The following is a 22,038-nucleotide window of genomic DNA, read 5'->3' as shown; positions in this document are numbered from 1 at the left end:
TTAAGCCCATCTGGTGGTAGGGCGTGAAGCCACTCCTGGGAGCCCCACCACCCTTGGCTTCTCTGGGAAGACAGCTCTGGAGGGAGAATCTGGAGTTCTGTCTGTCCACTGAAGGTGAGCCCGGAGGGGGCTGGGGCATCAGCATGGCCTGGGCCCCTTCTTTCTCCTCTGGTTGCCGAGCAGCACTAGAAGCTGTCTCCTGTGTGTGAATTAGGGAGGCCCTTCTGGCCTGCCTTCCTTCTCTCCCCTTCCTCACACCCCTGCCCCTTCCATCAGACTATTTACCCTAGAGGCTGTGTACCGTGTGCCCTGTCACGGGAAGCACTGCAGAAAGAGGCCCTGCGGTGACCCACCGCGCACCTGACTGCAGGGAGCCTGCTGCCGCTGACCGTCATGGCCAGGCCAGGCTGGGATGCCTGTGCCGTGCTCCCCTACACTCAGCCGGTGGGCCGGGGCTCACCCACTCCCGGACCTGGACTCTGAGAGACTGAGCTGGGCCCGTGTGGGCCTGGAGCCGGGAGCCCTGGGGGCCCCACGCCAGGTGGGAGAGCTGGGAATGAGGACAGGCCACAGAGCACCCAGGCCCCCCGCGATGTGCTGCATCACCTTGCCCTGGAACATAGCTTATAGGTCACCTCCTTTTACGGAGGAGGCGTCGGAGACCCAGAAAAGGCAGCAGCGTGTGCAAGGCGGGAGGTGGCAAAGCTGGGCTCCAGTGCCCTCACCGCCTGCATGATTCCTAAGCCTTCCACCGGAGGGGACCGTGTGAGAAGGTGGTCTCCCCGATTCCTGGCCCCCAAGCTTTGACACGAGGGAGAGGGAGGAGGGCCCAGGCCTGCGCAAGTGCTCAGTGCTGGGGAGTCGGGGTCTGGGCGTACGGGCACCTTGGGGAGATGAGACCTACAGCCCAGCAGCCCCAGGCAGGAAGCACCTCTGACACAAGGCATCTCCGACCAGGGCCCCCACCTGGCATCACTAACACCCCCCACCGCCCCTGTCCTGAGGAGGCCCCAAACCTCAAAAGGCCACAGGGCCCCTTGTCAGCAAGAGCTGAGCAGGCCAAGGGAGAAGGATGGCAAGAGAGGGCAGCTGACCAACTGGCATGGGGGGCTCAGGGAGACAGTTTCGGGGGTCTAGCTAGGCAGTGTGCACTGGGCCTCTGCGTACCCTGGGAGAGCCGGGAGAGCCTCAGCCTGGCCGTCTGCCTCACAGATGGGGAAACTGAGGCTGGAAGCGTCACACCGTTCGTTCTGGGCCCAGCCAGGCTAGGGGCCCGGGCTCTGGGCTCACCCTGGTAGCCCAGACTGTGGCTCCCACCATGCTATGGGAACAGGAAAAGGAAAGGAATGTCTGGCCACCTTACCCCACCCAGCAAAGGCAGCCGGAGAAATCGCCTGGGGCACCACTCCACAGGCCAGCTCTACTGCGGTGGTGTGGGCAAACTCAGAAGCCAGACCTGCCAGGGGTGGCCACGGGGCCTCTGGACCACAGCAGGATGCACACAGAGCCCAGGCCTCCACTGGTACCACACTGATGGAGAAACCACAATGGAACCCAACAGCCCTGGCAACAGGCCTGGATGTTTGAGTGGACAGTCCCTGGCCTGCAGAGAACCTACTGTCACCCTCAGTGTGGATCCAGCGTGTCACCCTTTCCTGGATCCATTTCCTGCATCCGACCAGGAAGGCCCCTTCCCTCTCCCCGCCCCTGGGCCTCACAGGCCCCGGAGGAGGAATGAGGACAGGCCTCCGCCGTCTGTAATAACGTCCCACAGGCACCTCTGAATGGGGCACTGAGGGCCCAAGGCCCAGCAAGGGGCCCCATGACTCCTGAAGTGAGTTCCAACTCGAGGCCCCACACCCAGGCCTGCCCTCCCCTGCTGCACCCCTTTCTCCTCTGCAGGCAGCACTGCATCTTGGAGCCTGCCTGCACCCCTTTAACCTCTCAGTTTTCTCACCTGTAAAACGGGGGCGGGAACTGCCCTGTCCCTCAGGGTTGATGGGACCAGACCAGTTGCTGCAGGCGAGATGCCCGCAGCGCCCACAGAACATCGTGAGGCACGGGCATCACCACCATGACGTCCTCCACCTGCACCCCCACGTGCCTGCCCCCAAGGAGTGTATCTGAGCCCCCAGGGCCCACAGCCCACGTCTGCACCCCCAGAGTGGGTGGGAGGGCAGGCCCACCGGCATGTGTACGGGGTCTCTGGGCTCTAGGCAGGGCGGGGGGAGGGAAGAGGGGTTGCAGGGACCCTGCAGATGTTCCCTCTCCTTCTTCCTCTGACTCACAGCAAAGGTCCCAGAGGTCAGCCTCGTCTGGGCTTGAGCTTCCTCAACTTGGGCTCGGCATTCTGTTCCCCCGTGAGAGGGGTGAGGCAGGGACAGGGGAGGAAGGTGGAAGTCAGGAGGGGCGCAGTCCAGGGCGTGGTGTCCAGCGGGAAGTGGGAGCCAGGATGGGACACAGCTGCAGAGTGTAAGGGAAGCAGTGCAGAAACAGAGGCTGCAGCCCAGCCAGGGGCAGGGCAGGGCAGGGCAGGGCCCAGCCCGGGCAGAGCTCATCACGACCAAGGTGGGCCTTAGTCCAGAGACACGGAGTCTTGCCAGGACATCAGCTCCAGGCCCAGCAACTGCAGGGGCCCAGGGCACAGGCTCCCAGGAACTTGGCCTGGGGAGCGGACCAGAGGGCAGAGCGAGGGTCTTAGGTACAGAGCCAGGGCGATGGCCTAGCTGGAGATGGGGAGGGGATACGTTAGCCCGCCATCAGTCAGCGGGTAAGCAAAAACGCAGAGGGGTGGGACAGAGGGTGGGCAGGGGCAGGAAGAGAGAAAGCATGCACGGTAGATTGGAAACCACTTGAAGGGGCACCGTGGGTGACAGAAGGGAGGGGTGAAGGGAAAAGGCTGGGAGGGCAGCAGGCTTGGGGCTCCCGGGACAGTGAGCCCAGCTACGTGAGTGAATGAAATGCAGAGGGGTTTCACAGCATCATTTGTACCCTCCCCCACCTGGGACGTCCCCCTGACCAGGAAGGGTCAGAGGCTCCTGTCCCCCCACCCTTCCTGGGCTAAGTCTCTCACCACGTCTCCCAGGACCCTGGGGAGGGTAAGAGCTTGGAGGCTCAATGGGAGGACAGGGGAGGGGCGGGAAAGATCCACCCTCTGAGCTCTCACAGTGACAGCCTGTCCTGGGGACCTTTCTTCCACACCCTGACCCCTGGCACTTAGTGAAGGGCTCCCCGACGTGCTCCGGGTCAGGCGAGCGAAAGGCAGGTACTGCGGCCTGGGCCACACGAGTAGAAAAGTCTCTGGATGCGTCGTCTCCCCAGTGATCTGCCTGGACTTTATGGGGTGCTGTCTACTCACAAACAGCCCCCCACCCACCAGATCCAACACAGACTTGGCCCTCTGCCCAGTGGAAGGAGGACAGCCAGGCTGCGGGCACGGAGGCCACACCGTGGAACCTGCCGCTCCCCTGAGGCATGTCCAGCACCACGTGCCCCATGCTGCGGGCGGGGTCCCAGACTCCCTGACACCACTCCTGGAGCTTTGGCCATCGCTGCTTCTGTGGCTGCCCTGCCAGGGGAGACCCCATACACCATCCCCAGAGCACGGGTCCCTCTTCCCCGGTCTCTTCTCCGGGGAGGCCGTAGAGATTCTGTCCACTCTGTTCCCCTTCGGAAGCTTCAGAAACCATACGAACACGTTACAGTTCCAGCAAATCCCATGGTAAGGATATCAATTTGACTTCTTCAGTGACTAAATGTTTTCCTGTGTACTTCTGGGGGAGGGAGGAGGGGGAGGGAGGCGGGGGAGGGAGCCCCCAGGCCGTGCACTTGCTCCTGAAGGGCTCCCTTGTGTTGCGCCTGATGAGAAGGCCTGGGACAGTGGGGACCGCCACACTGGGTCTGAGTCCCAGTTCTGAGCCTCGCTGCTGCGTGACTTTTGTTGGGTTTCTCAGCCTCTCTGAGCCTACTTTGTGTTTCTGTAGAGAAAACCACTAGCTTAGGGGCTCTGTGAGAATGAAAAGATCTCATATGACAAAGCCCCCAAATGTGACGCCCTTACCTCCCCTCCCACCCCCTCCCTTACCCCAAGTCAGGGATTCTTTGTCAAATGATATGTTTAAAGAAAGGCTCCGCCAGGTACAATCTCTCTCTAATGCAACGGCTCTTTCACCTGGATGTTTGCCCTGGGCTGGGAGAGAGATGCCAACAAGAGACGTCAGCACCCCCAGTGTCCTGGAAACCTTTCCAAGCTCCCAAGTTCCTGAATGCCAGTTACGGGAAGTCTGATTCATCTGTGCTCTGAGTAACTGGGTCCAGTGACTCCCGAGTAATTGAGCTGAATGTGTGTGGGATTGACAGGCAGGGGTACCTCTGGAAGTGAGCTCCCCCATGTCCTGGCCCTGGGCCAGCCGCTAACCTCCCCTAGGGGGTTTTAGATAAAAACACAGACCTCAGCCCCTGAGGGCCATCCCAAAAGTGCAGTCAGCCCTGGTCTGGGGCGGGGGGGGGGGGGCGGGGAGGCGGGAATTTCTGCTGTGACTGAGGCTGAGTCAGCTGAATGCTACTGGGCAGCTCTCTAGAAACCAAAGTAAATATGATGAATAGAAAAGCTCCCATTTTGTGTTGAACTCAAAGGTCCCCGCACTGTGGTACCAGGTCCCAGCATGGTGAGCAACCAGGGCCCAAATGGACAGAACATTCTGGGCTAACCCTAGTGGGTCAGCATCTGGGAGTGGGCTTGACATTCGCTCAGGAGGGCTCAGTGGGCTCAGAACCACAGGCTGTGGCCTGGGAAGTTTTCAAAACCAAGAGGAAGGACCTTATCTTGTCCTGGCCCGAACCCCTTGGGCTGGGCTGTTTGCTCTTAAGAAGCAGTTCTCAGGTTTCCACGGGCATCAGAATCCCCTGGAGAGCTTGTCAAAACGCACATTGCATGGGGCGCCTGGGTGGCGCAGTCGGTTAAGCGTCCGACTTCAGCCAGGTCACGATCTCGCGGTCCGTGAGTTCGAGCCTCGCGTCAGGCTCTGGGCTGATGGCTCGGAGCCTGGTGCCTGTTTCCGATTCTGTGTCTCCCTCTCTCTCTGCCCCTCCCCCGTTCATGCTCTGTCTCTCTCTGTCCCAAAAATAAATAAACGTTTAAAAAAAAAAAAAAAAAAAAAAAAAAAAACGCACATTGCAGCCCCCTCCCCTAGAGTATCTGATTCAAGAGGTCTGGGAAAGGGCCTGAAAATCTGCATTTCTAAAAAAAAATCCCCAAGGGGATGTTAATGCTGCTGGTCCTAGGATCCGATCCCACTTTTGAGAACAGATGATCTAAAATCATAGCTGGGAGAGGGCCGGGGAAGCAGAAGCAAGAAGGCACTGCACTCTGAGCCTGGTGGCCCACCAGACCCAGCCAGGGGCAGACTCGGGGTCAGCTGGAACCCAGGCCAGGTGAGGCAGGGCTAGGAAGCAGGAGGCTCAAGATGAAGGCCACAGTATGTGGGAGAAGTGCCCTAGCCTTCGAGGAAGCCGTGGGCTTGCTGCCCCCCTTGCCCGGCGCGCCCCACACTCCATGATGGGGCTGGGGGCGGGGGGTGGTGGTGCTGGCTAAGACCTTCCAGAAACTTGCTTCCTCCTGGTGTTTGGGCCCCTCTCTCATGGCCTTGTTCATTGCCCACAAAACTGCACCCCTCCAGACACCCAGCACAGTGTAGATTCAGCGGGCCGGGCAGCTGCCCATGTGCCCACCTCTGTGGCCCCAGGGCTGCACCATCAGGGAGGCGGCTTCTGTGGATTCACTCATTTAACAGACGTCTGCTGGGTGCCTGGGGTGGGCACCACCTGGGAACACTGGCTCTGCAGGGAGGGGAGGGGAGAGGGAGCCACCTGAACACTCTGAACCCTTAATTCACGCACAACTAAACCCTTGCTGTTAGAGCCCCCGCTTTAAGCCTCGCACTGCCAGGCAACAATACCAGACTGTGAAGGGCCTCCAGCAAGAGAGGGCCAAGAAGGGATTTCAGGAGTGGATTCTGCTCCTGATGGGCTCTTCTGGCCAGTGAAGTCTATTCACTGCCTCTGCTCCCCCCCCAGCATCAACCCACCCCCAGGGGCCCTTATCAGACCCCAAAGGCAGGCACAGCAGCTCAGGGACAGAGCTCAGATGCCCAGAAGTCAGCACAGACACATCTGGAAGCTGAGCTGGGGTCTCGAGCTCAGGCACTTACAGAGCTGGTCCTTCCCACAGGCCCTGGCCTCCCACAGGCCTGGGTCTGTGCCTCGAGGGGCTGCCCTGGACCGGCTCCTGAGGCCCTTCTTCATCACCCAGCTCCTCTCTGTCCCGCTGTGAGCCCTGCCTCCCCAGGGCTCCAGGTACAGCATCTCCCCCAGCTAGGGACTCCCATGTCATGAGGGTGCCCCTTGTCTGACATCCCTGATATTCTCAACCATGCGAAAGCAATAGACCTGGGCCTGTCGGGCCCTTCAGCTTCCCCTCCAACCCTCTCTCCTGATGCAAAGATGGCTCACATCATGGCCCAGGGAGAGGACAAGACAAATGGGGTGCTCTTCTCCCCATGTCCCAGGGAGGCTCATGCACACATCCTATTTACCAGCCTCCGAAACATGCAGGCATCTCTGCTACACTAAGAACCAGCAATCTGGGAAGAAAGCCTCACCTGCTGTAAGGTCGCCCCTCAACATTATCAGGACTGAAGAGAAAACCAGGTGGGGCTCACCAACCCCCCCCCCCACCGTGGGTTGTGACGTCACAACCAGGAAATCGGCCAGCTGCATTGACAACCACAGGAAATACACACGGCTAACAAGGACATGCTCAATCCAGCAGATAAAGCAATACTACAGTAAATACAGGGTTACAGCTGAAAAAAAATGGCATAACCAACTTGATGAAAAAGGGTGTGACGGGCTAAGGCTGCCGAGTTAGGGAGACAAGCACAGGTTGCAACATCAGAAGGAACCATGTATTGGCAAAGGAAAGAATCTAGCACTTACCCTGCCTTTTTTTCTGAAATCATTTTGGGGTAACCAAATCGCCCTGGTTGATGAGAGAATGTTCTTTCTAGAAGAACCCCACAAATACATTGGGAAGGAACAATTAGAAAGGTACCGTGGTGCAGCCCTTGATGGGATACTTGACTCTGGTTGTGGTTGTTGACGGTTGAAACTGTCAGGAGAACGGAACGGATGCAGGAGGATGAGAGCCCATCTCCCCCATGTTCATGCCCACTGCAACCGGACCTGATGTGACAGACTCCTGTGAGGTACAGGGCAGCACCCTGAAGTATTCTTGCCAAAAGAACGTGCAAGCCCATAAAATGAAGTTGTCTGAGCTAAATTCCAGTGTAGAGAAAGTATTAGGAGCGGAAGAGCTCGTTAAATGACACTGCAAGGAAGCAAACAGACGAGTCTCGAAAATAGGACATTCCACAGACACAGATTCAAGTTTCTGCAATGAGCCAATGGCTTAAGGAAAGGTGATGGCGGCGGCGGGGCGGGGGTGGGGGTGGGGGTGGGGGTGGGGGGCAGTCGTAGGGCTGGGAAGGAAGGGCTGCTTCAGATTAAAGAAGTTTTACAAGGAGCACCTGGGTGGCTCAGTCGGTGAAGCGTCAACTCTTGATTTTTAGCTCAGGTCATGATCTCACAGTTTGTGAGATTGAGCCCCGAGTTGGGCTCTGTGCTGACAGCACGGAGCCTGCTTGGGAGTCTCTCTCTCTGTCCCCCCAATCCAACTTGCATGCACGCATGTGCGCCTTCTCTCAAAATAAATAAACTTAAAAAAAAAAAAAGAGCCTTATAAAAAATAAAAACCAAATGCCACACGTGGACTTAATTTGGTTGCTAATTTTACAACCAACTGCAAAAGAGCACTTTTAAGACAATTAAGGAAAACTGAGTATGTGCTGGGCGTTAGATGACAGCAACGAATTGCTATTAATTTTGTTATTTGTGATAATGACCGCGCGGTTCCATTTGCAAGTGGCCTTGTTTGTTTCGGAGATCCACACTGGTGGATACGGGGAAAATTACAGAGGTCAGGGGTTTGATTGAAATACTTCAGTTCAAAGGAAAAAGAGAAAGAGCAAAAGAAAAGAAAGAAGGAGGGGGGGGAAGGAAAAATGAGTAAGTGAAGCAAGCTGGTAAAATCCGAACTGCTGAATCTGGGCAATGAGAATATGGGTGTGCGTGATTCTATTCTCTTTACTGTTCAGTGTGTTTGAAAATGCCTGATAGCGGCGAAACTTAAAACATGGTATCGGCACGTGAAAATACAGTCAGAGCAATGAAGCAAACAAGAAAGTCTTGAAATAACCCCAAATACATACGGCAGGTTAGTATACGAATAAAGGTGATATTTCAAACCGGTGAAGAAAAGGGTAATTGTTTAATCAGTGGTGTCGGGCAGATGAGTGGTCATCTGGAAAAAAATAAAATAAAATTGGCATCCTACCAGACAAATCAAATACTCACATTTGAAAAACAAAACCATAAGCCTATGAGAGGAACACGTGAGAGAATTTCTTTATAGTTTCACAGTACAGAGGTTGTTCTGCTAGTCTGAAAATGACTGATAGGCAACATTTTTGACCTAGGGAAACCATAATTTCACATGGTTCAAACATAATATGTACATTACGGACTACATACATTTTTTTTTAATTTTTTTTTAATGTTTATTTATATTTGAGACAGAGACAGAGTGTGAACAGGGGAGGGGCAGAGAGAGAGGGAGACACAGAATCTGAAACAGGCTCCAGGCTCTGAGCTGTCAGCACAGAGCCCAATGCGGGGCTTGAACCCACGAACCGTGAGATCATGACCTGAGCCGAAGTCGGACGCTTAACCGACTGAGCCACCCAGGTGCCCCATGGACTACATACATTTTTTAGATTCTGCGTGGTGAAAGTCCTAACAAACAAAATGAAAATACAGTAAGTGGAGGAAAAGATTTGCAACTCATATTCTAAGTGTCAGTTTTCCCAATATATAGAAAGCTTCTGTGAATCGATGAGAAAAATGCCACCGGCCCAACAGAAATACCATGTTAAGAATTCAAACATCAGTTCCTCAAAAAGAGAACGCAGGTGAATCTTATCCGTTTGAAAATATGCTCAATCTCATTCATTTCTCAGTGGGAGAAATGCTAACATTGCAACAAGAGCCACTTCTCACCTATCAGATTGGCAAAGATAAGGGCGTGGAGAAACAGGTGTTTGCACACTTCTCCCACAGACGTATAAATTGCTGTGTCTGTGGAAGACAGTTTCGCAAAATCTATCAGTGTTACAACTGCGCCTCCATTTCACCCTGCTATTCTGTTCCGAGGGGTTTATCCCACAAATACGCTCACACTTGGAGCAAAATGATATCCAGGCAAGGATGTCTGCTGCAAGTTCTGCTTAAAAAAGGAGAGTGGACACCATCGGAATGGCTAGTTCTCAGGGCTGCTGGATGAACGCGTCACTGTGCATCCACTAGTGGAAGGCCACACAGATGTTAAAAACAGCAAGGCCGCTCGATGGGCACTGAGATGGGGCTCCCAGATGCCCTGTGAAGCAAGAGGAGTGGAACGGGGCACATGGCCTGACGTGCTGCTGCCGTGAGCATAACAAGGAATGATGCACTGGGCATGCGTATGGACCAGACCTGTCGGGAGGAGACTCGAAACAGATAACAAGGTCTCTACGTGTAGCAGCTGGCAGGGATGGAAGGAAGCATGCTCCACATGGACCCTTTTTACTTCTTCTTCTTTTTTTTAATGCTTATTTATTTAAATAAATAAATAGAGAGAGGGAAAGAGAGAATCCCAAGCTGGCTCCACGCTGTCAGTGCAGAGCCCGACGTGGGACTCAATCTCACGAAACGTGAGATCGTGACGTGAGCCGAAATCAAGAGGCGGGCACTCAACCGACTGAGCCACCCAGGGGCCCCTGGACCCTTTTTGCTTTGTGACTGTTAGTGACATAAGTACAACATCAAACTATGTAAACTGAAGAGAGGGAAGGGGAGCCCTAGGAGGAGGCTAAACAGGAATCCCGGGAAAGAAAGAGTGGGGGAGAGGGAAAGGGTAAAGAAGAAGGTGAAGTACGGCAGGTCAGGGACCCACAGTGACCTTTCCAGAGATCCCCGCCCCCCCCCCCCCACACACACACACACGGCCACACACAGGCCATCTCTCTGCTTCCAAACTCCATGTGAATACATCCCCCACTGGGCTCCCTCCTGGGGCAGGTTCAGGGCTGAGAACAGCTGGTGTGGAGGGGTGGTTGCCCTCTATGGGAGCCATCCATGTGTGCACAAGGCTAAGCTGCAGAGGAGGCATGAGACTCCAGAAAGCCACAAGCCTACTGGCCCACCCCAGAGTGACACGTCATCATTGGCCCACAGTCACCGCCCGCCACGGACTGCGTCCTCCAGCTTTCTTGGCTTCCTGGGCAGGGTGACACATGTCCATCTCGGGGCCCGGGGCCAGCTGTTCTGTCTCTAAGGAGCCCCTGCCTCCAGATGTCCATGGGGCTCAAGCCCTACCTTCCAGTGAGGCTGCCTTAATCACTCTGTCCTAAACGGAAGCCCCCCACACTCCCTCCCACCTCCCCCAAGTACCTTCCAACTATCCGTTCTGTTCATTTCCTACCTGTTTCTGGATTCTGTCTGCACTCCCAGAACCTGGATGGGGCCTGGCACGCGGGTTCTCCACATGCACTCAGTGGAGGGGATGATGGTCGGACATCTCCCCACATTCCTTTGGTTTGACATTGGCTTTCCCCAAGTCCCTCTCAGGTGAGGGGTGAAGGGCAGGCAGCACGTCAGAGCAGGGCTTTCACACGGCTCCGCAGGTCACGTGAGGTGGTGAGGAGGGGCAGGCCCAGGCTATCAGGGCTGGGGTGGGGCTCTCAGCCCCTTGGAGCCTCGCTGCTACACAGGTGACAATTTCCACACCCACCTTGGGCCCACTTGTGTCTAATGGCCCCTCCACATCTACCTCGCCTGATGGCACCCGGGGGCCCTACACTCCTCCAAGCCTCAGTCCCCACCTCTGAGCTATTTGGCCTGCAGACCCTTCGAGCATCAGTGTCCTACGAAGCAATGTTCTTCTGCCGAGGCCTCCTCACCTCCCTTGCCCTGGCCGTGAGTGCACAGAGCACTGGGCAGTGACAGGCTCCCAACTCCAGCACACCCTCCTCATCTGAAGCAAGCCTGGGACATAGACATTATCATTCTCCAACACCAGTCCTTGGTGTCCGTCGGATTAGGCTGTATTTATTATTTTTATCCCTGCGATAAAATGCCTGTTTGCAGTCAGGGTTCTTCTTCTTCACTGGGTCCTCCTGGAGGACTCAGGGGCCTTGCTCTGGTCATCCCTCCTGGGACTCATGGGGCCACAGCCTGCCCTTCTTCCACGGTCCAGGGCCTGGCAAACTGGGCAGTCAGCATTTCTGGCCAAGGCACGTGGCTGCCGCCTGGCGAGGGTGGCAGGCTAGGGCCAGGACACGAGGACCTCCAACATCACAGCTGTAGAGGCTCAGGAATTCCCCGTGGGGGAACACTCGAGATCCTAGGCGAAAGCTGCATCCGTTACAGGTAAGCGGAGAGCTGCCGGGGGTGTGCCGGGGACAGGCGGGCATATGTGCACGGAAGCACTCTCACAGAGGCCTGCCTGACCTGAGCTACCCAGGGCCCTGGGCCCTGGAAACCCTGCTCCAGTCAACCCCTCGCTGCAAGATGGGGTAACTGAGGTGCAATTCAGTTTAATTCGACCCAGCATCACCTGAGTAGGTGGGTATGGGGGTGTCTAATCCCGAGGTGAGAGATTCACGGGTGGGGGCGCCCACTGCTGGCATTGCCAGGTAGGCCTGTTCTGTCAGGAGGCCCGAGGGGAGGGGCAGGGCGGAAACATCCTCCTGAGAGGGCAGCAGACGGGTGAGGTCAGGGCTCAGTCAGGGCTCTCCCTGCCCCTGCCCTGCCTCATCCTCCTGGCCAACCTGGGGCCTGGTGCCCTCAGCTTTTCTGCAAGCTCCCCACCCAGGAAGCCACCTGCTACACCGTGTGTGATGCCATAAGCGGTCTGGGCAGGCCAAACCTGGCAGGGAGCCACAGAGGGCCCCAGCCGGTGTGGGGTGGGCTGCCAAGCTAGCGGGGCAACTGGACCCGGCATCTCACTGGCCGGGCCCACAGCCCATCCTTGTGCCCACCACACTCACACTGGCCCTCACTGTCTACCCACTTGCTCAGCCTCTCCACGCCTCTCTCCAGTCTGTCCTGCATGCTGCCACCCCTGAGCTGGACTGTGAGAAGCCTGGAAAAGTTCACGGGCCCTCCTGCTGCAGGACATGCCTGAGTGGGGACCCCAGGGAGTGGACTAGCCCCAGGCAGGACAGCTGGGAGCGGGCAGTAAGGCCCCACACTCCCAGGCCAGGGGTCCTCCCCCAACACTATCCTCACCAGCCCACGGCCAGGCCCCTCTCTCAAGTCCGAGGGGCTCTGGACAGCCCTCGGTCTCAGGTTCTCCCATCCCTGGCCTGCTCGGCCTCCTGCCATCAGGCCCAGGACTGACAACCAGGCTGACTGACGGTCAGTCCTTCCCTGGACAAAGTGACAGAGATCCTCCCTGCGCCAGCACAGCACTCAGTCCTGGGGCCCAGCAGTGAGCAGCACAGAGCAGAAGACTCGGACACATGTGGATACACCCCAGCAGAATGAGACCTCATGGCAAGGTGGCCAGTGCTCTGAGAGCCAGGCCACAGGATGCCACAGACAAAAGCATACCAGACCCAAGGTTGCATCTTGAGGCCCACCCACCCCCGCCCCAGGGACCAGAGGGGACCGTGGGAAGAGCAGGGAGCTTCCGGCCTGGAAGCGGAAATGGTGCTGCCTGGGGTGGTGCTTCCGGGGCCCAGATTGCCAGGCCATCCTAACAGCCTGGGGCACCCGTCTCCCAGGGTTCCCAGCACACTGCACAGTTCATATCTGCAGCCCTCTCCAGAGGACAGGAAGGGCCAACAATGAAAAGCTGACCAGCACAGGGGCCCAGAGTCCAACTCCCTGCCTCACAGTGAGACAGGTCTGGTGCAGTCTACACTCCGGAGTTCCCCCCCAGGGTTAGGCTGAGGCAAGGCTCTGCCTGAAATGGCACCTGTGCCCTGCCTCTTCCCCTTTCCTACCTTGCTTGTTCACCTCCTTAAGGTATCTCTCAAGAGCATACCCTCTACACCCCTTGCATCCAAATCCCTGTCTCAGGCTGGGGAGGCTGACCTAAGCCATGCCCTTCCAAGGCATGGATGACGTGAGTGGAAGCAGGCAAAGCACTCAGAAGAGCACCTGGCACACAGGACACACTCAGAGGCTAGCCACTGCTGTCACAAGTGCCTGGCCCTCCACAGCCCAGAGGAAGAGCCTCCCAGTGGCCCCAGAAAGTGGCAAAACTTCCTGCTGGGAGCCCTGTCCAAGCTGAGACCTGAGGTGTGTGCGCGTTCAGGGAAGCATGGGGGCAGGAGGTGGTCACGGTCAAAGGCAGGAAAAGCAGCAAGGGCCAGCTCAGGGCCTGGACACCAAGAGAGGTGGCAGGAAGGCACCGAAAAATGAAAGGAAGCACCAGGGAAGGACATTACCCACTCTCCAAAGTGGTCCTTGGCACAGAAGAAAGACCTGGGTTCAAATTCTGCCTCTGCCCTCTCTCCAGACAAGAAGGTCATCAACAAAACTGGTATAATGATGCCAGCATCAAAAAAAAAAAAAAAAAAAAATCGGACATTAGATTAAGTCACTTGTTAGTGAAACACAGAGCAGAGCCCTTGGGACAGAGAGCTGGTCAGGGACCCCTTCCTGGTGCTTGCATGTGAATGTGTATACACGTATACACACACGCACACACACACAGAGCCCACCCACGTGCCCTGCATACCAAAGTCTGAGCACAGACAGGTAATCCCAGAGCTCTGGCCCCCACCACACTGCCTGTGCTTCTCTCCTCTCTCCACCCATGACCTTGGGCCTTTCCTCACACTGGCATTTCCTCTTCCTCCCTTAACAGTGCCCTGTCACCTCACAAAACAGCCGTTCTTCCAAATCTCAGCCCAACCATACACGTGCCTGGCATCCTCCCCTCCTGGGCTGTGACAGGCGGTGACCTGGAGCTGCACCCTGGCGGCCACCCTGGCCAGAGAGCACGCTTTAAAACCCCTGGTCTCTGCAAGATCACAGGCATGACGGCCCCTCTGTCCCCAGCCTGGCCTGAGTGCGAGGAGAAGCGGGGAGATTTCGCGCTTCCCTCAGGCACCCCTGCAGGCCTGCTGCCCGTCCCCAGGGCCAAGGAGGAGGCACCCGTTTGTGGACTTCTCAAACACCCTGGGCCCTCCAGACAGGGTCAGCTGGTGGCGGCAAGTGACACGTTTGCAGTGCCCCTATGGCTGTGTCCCACAAGTATCCCTCATTATGTTTGTATCATTGAATTTCATTATCGGCTAATTTCTGTTACTATTTCTTCTTGGGTCCACTGTGTATTTATACGTGTGTTTTCAACTTTCCAACTATTAGACTTTTTTAGAGTTATGTTTTGTTGTGAATTTCTATCATAACTGCATTGTAAGAAGAAAACATGGTCTGAATCACAGTGTTTTCTGGATATTCCTTGAGGTGTTTTTCTGGGTAGTTTGCAGACAGTTGACCTTGTGGTTCTGCAAATACCTGTGACCACGTCAGCGCTGCATCGCTGGGGGCGTGGTCCCGGTGGTGACGCACCGTTGTGGGTGGCTCCCCTAGGCCCCGCCCCCACGCGTAACCCCGCCCCCGACCCCGTAACACATACATTCCTGGAAGTGATCTGGCGGCACTGGCCTTTCCCAGAGCAACAGCTTGGACTCTGGCCAACCCTGCTCGCTGTCAGTCCCCCTCCTCAATCCTTGAGAAACCTCACTTTGCTGACCCAGCAGAGAGGGACCCGGAGACTAGGTGCTCCCAGGTGCTCCCAGGTCACCCACACGAGCGACCTCTCACAGGAACACTCACAGACTCGCTCACCTTCCTGGAGCTGAGCTGGGCTCCCAGGCCAGAGGAGGGAGGCGCACAAGTAATGGGAGGCCCCTTCACGTAGCGGGGTGCCTTGCAGGGAAGGACCCTGGCCATCCGGGGGCAGGGTGGAAATGACATGGTCTCACCCGGGGACGGTCCTGATTTTCTGCTCTCAGCCTCATTCGCCCAGCAGGGGCCACCCACTACTAATACCAACAATAATAAAATGAATAATTGACAGCCTCCTGCCTGCTCTGAGTGGTTAACTCCTGAAAGCAACGGAGACTCGCCTAGAACTCCATGAGCTTCTTCTGTGTGAGCTTCCAAATTCCATCCAATCCTAACCCCCAAGCTGGTTCACAGGGCAGCCTCCCCCCTGCATTGCTCTCCCTCAGCTCTGAGAGCAGAGACCTAGGTCCCAGCAAGCAGGACCGACCCTCTCAGTCACCACAGCCTGGACTGCAAAGCTCCAGGCTGTCACCGAGCGGTGCATGTTGTCACCTCATTTAATCAAGACCATAGCCTCAGAGGAGGACCCGGAAACCCAAATGTGCACACGTCACAGTGGGAAGGGGTTTGGACACAGAACCAGTCTTCAGGAAGTCCTAGGCAGGACAAGTTTGGGCTTCCGAGCCTGGGTTTCTACAGCAACGAATTAGGGATCCTCACCCCAGAAAGTGCCCGGTGCTGGGGCTGGCACATCCCCCCACACCCCAAGTCAGAAGCCTCCCTGGGTCTGCCCCAGTGACCCAGCTGTGGCTGGGATTCAGGCCACACCCAGATGGAATCCAGACGTTTCATGAAATCCACAGGGGAAGGGTCTGAGTACCAGAGGCCCAGAGATCCCCACAGGTAGAGGGTCCAGGGAGGGGTTCATGCAGTTCAGGCAGCCTTGGTGGGGGGTGGGGAAACTGGTTCAGCTAATAAACCCATCAGAACAGGCACACCCTCTCCCAGCCCCCTCAGCTTCTGGGTGAGCCAGCCTCCTCTACCAAAGCTACTCTTTGTTAACAGTGTTGCCATGGCAACCGGATCCAGGGAGAACTCCCTTCAAGGTAGAGTCTGAGGGTGACACTTGGAGAAACGGAAGTGGTGGTGACAACAGGCAGGGGCCTGGCCTCCCAGCCCTACCCCCACCGCTCCTTCCTGAACCGGTCTGGCTCCCCAGAGACCACCCTTGTCTGTCCCAGAGCTTTGGGTCTGCTCCCCTCTCCTCTACCTGAGGGGGAACAGCAACATGGTCCAGGCCGGGCCTCCCATACACACGTTCCCAGACACATCTGCGTGTCTCTGCCCCACCACGCACAGCGGCTCGCAGACTTTCACATATATCCAGGGAAGGCTTGCTGAGTCCGCCGGCCCAGCCACCATCTCAGAGCTGGGGGGCCAACTGGAGACAACAGGCCAAGGGTACACTTGACTCCAAGAGATCACCGACGGACAATTACACGGGGGCAACGTGCTGCAGAGGCCCAGGGCACCCTGCACAGCACACCCAGGCAGGAGGGCACCCCCAAGGAAGGCTGGGGATAGGGAGACCCACTTGGGAACAGAAGGTTCAGAGCATGTTTACGAAGAGAACATTAAAAGGTCACCTGGCTGTGGTGTAGGGACGGAGGCCGCTGCAGTTGTCCAGGGCCCAGTAGGGCAGCCTGACCTGTGGAGGCAGAGGAAGGGGGTGGGAGAGGGGTCTGGGGTGGGTGGCGCAGACTGGCTGACCACTCAGTCAGGATGGGGGCTGACCTGGCAGAGGCAAGAGGGAGGCCCTGGCCATCCCGCCGGCTCAGATGGGGAGCCTGAGGCAGGTGAGGTTCAGGGGCACAATGACAATGGTCATCTGAGAGGGATCCAGCAGGCACGGGCTGGAACACTGACAGAACCCGGCTGGGCCGATGTGAGTTAGAATGGGGTCGGCACTGAGGAGGGAACAGGAGCCACGGCTGGGGAGGAGACGGTATAGGTCTGGGTCCTGAGGAACAGGACGAGTGAGTGGCCCCAGGAGAGGAGGGGAAGCCTGCAGCGAGGTCTGCAGGGCCGCCAGCGCACATGGAGGCCCAGGCACGGGCCTGCAGGGCCCAGGGGGACAAACGCCTGGGAGCAGGGGCAGTGAACGCCAGCAAGGCCAGAGATGTCCACAGGCACCTGAAGACCATTTCTCAGAGTGAAGAGGGCGCTCCAGATTGCAGTGGGCTGGGAGTGAGTGGGAGGTGAGGATGTGGCGTGAGCAAGCAGAGAACACCGCTTCAGAGCCAGCCTACTCGCAGGGGAGGAGAGAAGGGGGAAAATAGCTGGAGGGGGAGACAGCAGAGAGCAGTTTGCTGTTGTATTTAAGCTGGAAGAAGCTTTATGAAAGTAACATCACCTTGGACGCCATCACCTGTCAACTAGGGCAGCAGCACCTCACCTGTGAGGCAGTGATACAAGAGCTGGACAAATGGAACGAAGTGTCCCGTCCCCCCCCCCACCCCCAGTGCCTAATGCCTTGCCCTCTGGGCTGGTTTCTTGCCTCAGTGTGTGGCCCCTGGGCGAAATGAGGTGCTCCTGAAGAGTCAGGGAGACTCGATGAAGCCCAGATCCAAGCCTTTCCTTGAGCTGGTGCTTGCCTACTGCTCCCTGAACTCACCCTGCATGACAACCCCACAGCCGCTCAGAAGGGACATGGCAGGCTTTGAGCTCCCACCGCCACCACCACCCAGGGCAGCACAGCCCGCAGCCTGTCCCCGCAGACCCAGCCTTCGCGCTCATGGGGAGAGGGGTGAGAGGCTCCTTTCTCCTGTGCTATGTCCACATCCCGGCCTCACTGCATGGGTCCTGAGGAGCTGTCCTATCAGATAAGTGAGGTGGGTAGAAGCTTCCCCAGGCACGATCACTGGGGGTTGCCATGAACCATACTCTGGGGCACCTATGCAGTTCTTAGGAAATGCCTCTGCAGCAGACGAGACCATTCAGACACCCAAGGCCATCTGACCGTCCTCCCTCAGTCAGGGTCAATGACAGGCAGCAATCACACGGCCACCCCCTTGGCAGGTATCAGTGTGGTTGCGAACACTCGTACCATTGACTAAACATTGTCACAAGCCCCTCTGAAGCCCATCCCCAGAGGTGAATCCCCAAGACCCTCCACTCCCCAGGATGAGCCCTGCTCCTCTGTACCTGGCCCCTTGAACAGCCAGGACATGCTGGGGCTTTCTGGCTTTTCCTTCCGTGGTTCCCACCATGTCACTGCCAGGCTGACGTTTGCTGACCTTCCAAACCCTGCTCCAAGACTGTCAGATTGGGACTTCCCATGTCCCCAGTGTAGGGACATTCTGAATGGATCCATAGCCCACTCTATGCCAGACCAGGCCTCCCCTGTGTTCACTCTCTGCCACATAAACACAGAGCCCCACCGCCCCAGGCTCTGTGCCCAGAAAGAGGTGAGAAGGGCATATACTCTGAATGAAGGGCAGGGCATCCTCCCTAGATCCCTGCAGGTCAGGGGGCCCTGACATGTGACCCGTGGGTGTCACAGGCCCTCCCCCCATGGCCATGGGCCTGGCAGCTTCCCCGCCTGATGTCACTTCAGCACCCCGTGATGACGGCCCCCCCTCCCTTCTACCCTGCTCCCTCTTCAGATTCTGTCTGGAAGACGAGTTGCTAAGTAAACACTCATCCACAGGAGGGAGGTGGGCAAGCGAGGGCAAAGGAACTGAGAGGCAGCCCAGAGTGGGTGGGAGTTACAGGCGGCAGATTTCTGCTCAACATTTGGAAGCTCTGAGAGACAAACAGCCAGAGCGGACCAGGGCTGAAGCAGATGGCCTCAGGAGGGAAAGAGGGAGGGAGGAGGAGTCCCAGCAGGGGGCAGCCGGGGGCGTGTGCTCTGGACTGGGAACAACACTGTGATGACCAATGACCACCTGGACAGGCCCTGATCTGCATCCCTCTCTCCCACCGTGGCCCTGGGATCTGCCCCCAGCAGGCTCCATGGCGGGGGTGGGGGTGGGGGGCCCAGAGCCCCTCTTCTGGGGCCAGATCATGCAGAAATGCCCATCCTACCCCAGCCTATGCCGGCGCCCCCACTTCCGAGGACAGTGGTTGGACTTCAAACGGCTTCCCCACCCCCCAGCCCTGCACCTTCACTTGGCCTATTTGACAAATTCGGTTTCTGTGAAACACGTGGCTTGAGAACAGGATTGTATGGTTAAAAACCAAAGATCAGCCAAAGCTATTCCAATACTGCCCATTCAGCCCATCATTCTGCAGACGGGGAGACAGGTATACTCGGCAGCTCTCAGGCCATCTACTCAGCCCCCTACTATTCTCCTCTGGAGGACCCAGTGGATGGACTAGTGGTCCAGCCTAAGGGGGCCGCTTGTGGTGGAATGCCCTCCCCACTCAGCCACCCCCCCCCCACTGGCCTCACTCAGGACGGCCGAGCACTAATGCCTGTGGTGCCCGCATTTCTCCCTCCGCCCCCTCTGCCTGCGGTTGCTAAGTTACACCAAAAACCCTCCGCTCTGTGTGAACTGTTCCATTTCCACAATTTGCCAGGTGGAAGGGAGCCATCAGGCTGGCAGTTCAAGGATGACTCCCAGAGAAAAACAAACTTACTGGCTGGCTTTCAGGCCCCCATGGAATACCTGGGGACACCTGCTTGTGCTCCCAAACCCAGGAGCCATGTGCAAGAGGACACAGCTGCCCTACGAGGGTATCGGCATGTGGGTCTCTACTGCTCACTCCCTTCTCAGGGGCAGGGCCTGTGGCTTCTGCTGCCGCCTCCCACCCAGCCATGACCACCCAGAGGGCTGTTGGTCACTATGACCCATGTCCCTCACAACAAATAAAAGCTAGAACCCACCCGCGTGCCCGGAGCCAAAGCCCTCCACTTCCTCCCATTCTGGATCCCCTCCTCCTATTCTGGGCTGGGGTCCTGAGGTTCCAATGCAAAGTGTCCCTGGATGCGGGAGGGGAAATGCCCCTAAAAGTCATTGAAGCCATTTACAGATGGGGAAGCTGAGTCCCGGAGAGCTCTGCAGCCTGCCCACAGTTCAGAAGTCCAAACCTATGGCCTCCCAACTCCCTAGTTCTCTGCTCGCAACAGGAGCTGCTGCTTTGCACTCTAGGCCTCCTATTGGGGAGAGAAGAGCCTGGACCCAGGCCCGGCTGTGCTGGGTGAGACTGTGTCCGGAGGGAGGTGGAAGACCCCCTAGGGGCAGAGCAGACCGCTGCCTCTTTAAGGTTCCCCTGCATGCCAGACTGACTCTATATGTCCTGGGCTCCTAGGGCAGGTGGCCATCTGGGCCCTGCCCTTGCTCTAGAGGGTGGGAGAAGAATGATAGCAGTGGGGAGGGTGAACGAGATGGGGCTCACAGCTCCAACCCCTGAACCAGGGTGCCCCGGACACCACCGCATCTCAGCCCCCAGGTGGCTCCCAAGAGGCAGGCAACCTGCCTGTAAATATCCACCAGCTCCAGCGCTGAGAAGCAGCTAGAGATGCAGGGGGCAAGGGCCTGCTGCGTGCCCTCCCCAGACAGCAGGAGACCCCTCCCCGCTCACACACACACACCGACTAGAACCAGCTGCACCTTGCCCCAGGCCCGTGCTGGGGCAACGAGAGCACGGTCCTTGAAATGACCCTTGCCCACAGTGCAGAGAGGAGCATCTCGCCCCGGTCGTCTCCCTTCAAATGCTGAGCTCACGCCCCAATTCCTCGCCAAACAGCAAGGGCGTGAGATGCCACCGCGGGGCCCAGAATACAGACAAGCAAATGGAAACTTCCAACTGCGCAGCCCCGAGCTCCTCAGATTTCCCAGCCCCCTCCCCCACGCCAGGCCCGGGGCAGCGGTCCTGCCAGCCCGTGCCCACGCCCGCCTGCGGAGTGCACTCCCGCCACGCCCAGGCAGAGATCGCCCGGTGCCCCGCAGGCGCTGGGGACCGGGGGTCCTGGCGCTGTCCAGCCCGGGGCGGAGTTCTCGGCAACTCCGCGCTGGGCTCCCGCACGCCCTCCTCCACGCGCGTCCCACGACCCGTGCCGGGAGCCTGTGCCCCGGCCACGCGACGGTCGCGCCGGGCAGGACCCGGGGCCCGCGAACGCCCCGCCCGCGCTGGCGGCCGGAGGGGACGGCCCGCGGGAGGGACCGAGGGACTGAGGATGGGCGCCCGCTGCCTACCTCGGTCCGGGCCGGCGTAGCTCCCGCGCAGCCCTCGCGCCGCAGTCGGGCCCCGAGCAGCGCGCGGCCGGCGCCGGCGGCGGCTCATGCTCGGAGCCCGGGCCCGCGGCACCCGCCCACCCGCGGCCGCCCCCGCGCTGCGCCAGCTGCGGGCAGAGCGGCTCCCTCCGCAGCCGGCGCCGGGGAGCGCGAGCGAGCGAGCGCGGAGCGAGCACGGAGCGGGCACGGAGCGGGCACGGAACGGGCACGGAGCGGGCGGGCGCGAGAGCGCGGGGAGCGGGCGGGCGCGGGGCGAGGGTGCGGGGCGGGCGCGTGGAGAGGGAAGTGCAGAACCAAGGTGGAAGGAGAGGTAAAGCGCGTGGCCAGGGCGCAAGGCGCAGGGCGGGGTCGGGGATGGGGGCCTAGAGAGAGCGCGGGGAGAGGGCGTGCCAGCCTTCATTTTTGAAAGGACAATTCAACAAACAACCCCAAAGGTGATGTGGCCGCCTAACGTGAAAGCAGCTTTAGGGACCCCCTAGAGCTGCCAAATTTTTGGCTTCTGAAACCACTTCCGTGGGCGAATCCTGGTCCCTTTGATTATTACCTTTAACCATCACAACCACCCTATCAGGTTGGTGTTGGTTTTGTTCCCATTGCACAGATGAGCAAACTGATGGTCAGGCAAGTGAAATGACCCTGCAGAATCAGGCATGCAAAGCAAGGCTCCAGAACCACTCTGAGAGATTCCAGAGTCCCCATATCTCCACAACCATCTTCCTCCATGAGGAAGATGGGGGGTTCGCCCGGCGTGAAGCTTCCTGTTCTCTGAACAGGCATCTTCCTTCCCTGGCAACAACCTCGGGGGTCAGGAGTGACCCTTACAAGCAGCCCAGACTCAAAT

The 22,038-nt window shown here is 58.0% G+C and overlaps 1 protein-coding gene across 2 annotated transcripts in view; it reads right to left on the bottom strand.

The window, feature by feature from the left end:
- Nucleotides 1-21,358, bottom strand: part of RASGEF1A (RasGEF domain family member 1A) — an 85,116-nt gene extending 63,758 nt beyond the window's left edge. The window contains exon 1 of one of the 2 annotated variants that reach the window (XM_045438155.1): nucleotides 21,159-21,358. The gene's annotated coding sequence lies outside the window, so the exon portion shown is untranslated. The remainder of the gene's footprint in view (nucleotides 1-21,158) is intronic. The other variant, XM_045438151.1, reaches the window with a different exon arrangement.
- Between the last annotated feature and the right edge of the window lie 680 nt (nucleotides 21,359-22,038).

The sequence above is a fragment of the Leopardus geoffroyi genome, chromosome D2, assembly GCF_018350155.1.
Source record: "Leopardus geoffroyi isolate Oge1 chromosome D2, O.geoffroyi_Oge1_pat1.0, whole genome shotgun sequence".
Lineage (NCBI taxonomy): Eukaryota > Metazoa > Chordata > Mammalia > Carnivora > Felidae > Leopardus > Leopardus geoffroyi.
This window is presented reverse-complemented; position numbering and strand designations above follow the sequence as displayed.